Genomic DNA, 3230 nt, shown 5'->3' with positions numbered 1-3230 from the left:
AATTTATTCACAAACCCCCAGTGGTGAAAACAAGCCATGGCACTAATGAGATGACTGGAGCTTTGGGCTTTGGGTGTATCTCTGAGTATGCATGATATGTCATGGCCCAAGGCTGAATGTGCATTTTTGTGTGTTTGTTTTGGTAAGCGTGTTTGCGGTGCCTGGCTGTGTGTCGGAGCGAGCTGCTAATAGAAAAGATCCCACTGTTGTTATTGTGTTGAATGGTGACACCCAGACCTCCCCGCAGTGGAATAATACACCCAGAGAGATGGAACTCATTTAGAGAGCCATTGTGTTGCTATGAGAGTGTGCGGAGTTGTGCACACAGACAACATGAGAAATGGATGCAGCAACAGCTAGCCCCTCAGTGAGTCCCAGTTAAAACAGCCCAGCAGTGTTTGAAGGTGGAAAACAGGATAACGTCAGTGATCACGACGGCCTTAATAACCAGAACACATTGATTGGTCGATGGTTGAAGTTGCTCTGGCCCTGGTGTTTGAACAATTACTACAATTGTACTGTAAAATATTGTAAATATAGCCCTTAAATTTTGGGAATTTTGGAAGATGGTAGTTCTAAGTTTGTTTGTTTTTTTGTAACCAAACTATACAGCCAGTTCCAGCAAACTTTTTTTTTTCTTATACAAATAAAATTGAACTTGATTAGCATTGACAGTCTGTATCCAGGGCTGTGGTGTGACAACAAAAATAACTAAACAAAAAAACATCTCTCACTGTGTACATATATTCTGGTGTACGTTCAGTCAAATATAACTGTGTCTTCTAGAAGACAGACCACAGAAAACTTTGAATCTTCTCATGTTTTCTTGTCTCTTTTAGTCTTCACCTCCATGAATCTGATGACGTCTTACTGCCCGACCATCACCCAGGGTGTCCACACTTTTTTGGCTTGGGAGCTACTACTCAACTGACCTGAAGCTAAAGGTAATGCGCCTGCTTTAATCTGCTAGACCAATACAACATTTAAAAAAAAGTTTACATCATATATTCCTATGAGATGTTGCTGTTGTTCAGTTCAATTGTACGGCCTTCCCCTGCCATCGACTTGTTCTGTCTGGACCTATGGTCCGTTTTGTGCACATGTGGCAGCGGTAGTGGAGCTGTTGGCTGGTTTCAGGATGGATGGACCGGTCTCAACTGACCTGAAGCTAAAGGTAATGCGCCTGCTTTAATCTCAATAAAATATATTTACTAATAAATATATATGAACATATATAGGTTGGGTTCGTCTCACATCATGTTTCCCAGGAGTTGGTCCGTTTTGTGCACATGTGGCAGCGGTAGTGGAGCTGTTGGCTGGTTTCAGGATGGATGGACCGGTGGGCTAGTAAATGACCTGACGTACACTGAACCCATCAGACGAGCTAACTACACACTATATAATTATATTAATATATTTCTATATATTTATTTTAATCGCTCATGATTTACCAGCACTCCTTTTATGATCTTCTGTTCCTGATCCTGATCTAGTTACTGTGAACTCCGGTCTGTAACATATGAATAAATTAGTATTGCTAAGCTAGACCAATACCATGTTTTTTTTAAAAAAAGAAAAGTTTTTTACATCATATATTCCTATGAGACGTTGCTGTTGTTCAGTTCAATTGTACGGCCTTCCCCTGCCATCGACTTGTTCTGTCTGGACCTACGGTCCGTTGTTTTGTGCACGTGTGGCAGTGGTAGTGGAGCTGTTGGCTGGTTTCAGGATGGATGGACCGGTGGGCTAGTAAATGACCTGACGTACACTGAACCCATCAGACGAGCTCTGCACCCAGACTCTCTGTTCCACCCTTTCATCCATCTCCATAAGTGAGAGATGATGAACAGAGAGAGAGAGAAGACGAATACGCAACAAGGGCAGTGAATGATTTCAAGTCAGAGAAAACATAAAGGAGCTAGTTAGTGAACGGGGGGAATTTGGAAACGAGTGACGGAGAGAGAGGAAGTGACAAAGAGAGACTATTAGACTCCAATCTTGGGTATGACACACAGCAGACGAGCGTCTCTAATGTGACTGTGAATAGCAGTCGATCGACGGCCATTTAGGGTGAGTTGATTTGGGACACAAATGAGCCTGGTGTTGGGGCCCAACAGACTTCTGCTGATGAAATATGCAGCAGCAGCAGCAGCAGCAGTGAACCTTCAGAAAGGCAGCTGCACAAAAGAAACCAAAACATAGAGAATATGAGTAAGTGGTTCATTCCACAGGCAAAATCACATTTAGTCGTCAAAGTGATTCCAGGAATCATTTGAGGCTCAGTTCAGATCAGAGTTTATTATAGACATGAATAATATCGTCGTTTCCACAGAAAAAGCTTCTGGTTCCTGCATGGGGGAAAAATACACACTGGCAATTTCCTGAAAACAAATCTGGTGTCATGAAACGTCCTTACAGGGTGCAGTCGACTCCCCTCGACTCCCTGCGTCCCCCATCTCCTATCAGAGATCATTTCTGATTCCTCTCTGTCTATTTTGGTTTTGTGGTTCACTTAAAGGCCTGAAAATGATGCACAGTGATTTAAGGCATGAGCGGTGGATTAGAAAGTCAGAGTCAGAGACAGAGACAGTGATGCTGAGCTGCAGACAGTAACTGAGACAAACAGGGTGACGGAACCACAGGCAGAGAAGAAAACACAGAAATATCACCAAATAATACAGCTTTGAACTTTCAACCTTCAAGTTAAATAAAGATTAACTCAATACTGTAAATGTTCATTAATGGACCATTGGAATGAAACTTAATGGAGATTTCACTTCATTTAGCTCCTTGGCTGATTTGACATAAACTCCTCACTGAAAAACATGTTTTTTTTATATTTATCTTAAAAGGGGAATTATTACTATTATTTTAAGTATTTTTTGGAAGGATCTAAATTTTACACAATTTTTCAACATTGTTGGGGGATTTTATCTTCGAACTTTTTAGTATTTGTTCTGTATATTTTAACATTTTTCAAATGTTCAACTGAACATTTGAAAATTTGTTTTTTAAAAGTTTGTCCATTTCTGTTGGTTCCTTACACCAAATGGTTTTGGTGAACGTTTGTCTAATTTTTACAGAATTTTTCAACATTGTTGGGGGATTTTTATTTTCAAACTTTTCAGTATTTGGTCTGTATATTTTAACATTTTTCAAATGTTCAATGGTTCCTTACATCCTCCTCTCTTTATGGTGCAGATCTATGGTACAGCAGATCTATGGTACAG

At 40.5% G+C, this 3230-nt stretch overlaps 1 protein-coding gene across 1 annotated transcript in view; it reads left to right on the top strand.

Annotated features, from left to right (window-relative positions):
* Nucleotides 1-3230, top strand: part of cldn11a (claudin 11a) — a 119423-nt gene that overhangs the window by 9879 nt on the left and 106314 nt on the right. Inside the window, exon 2 of the mRNA XM_008311569.3 lies at nucleotides 840-944. The gene's annotated coding sequence lies outside the window, so the exon portion shown is untranslated. The remainder of the gene's footprint in view (nucleotides 1-839; nucleotides 945-3230) is intronic.

This window comes from Cynoglossus semilaevis, chromosome 1, assembly GCF_000523025.1.
Source record: "Cynoglossus semilaevis isolate Cse_v1.0 chromosome 1, Cse_v1.0, whole genome shotgun sequence".
Taxonomy (NCBI): Eukaryota; Metazoa; Chordata; class Actinopteri; order Pleuronectiformes; family Cynoglossidae; genus Cynoglossus; species Cynoglossus semilaevis.
This window is presented reverse-complemented; position numbering and strand designations above follow the sequence as displayed.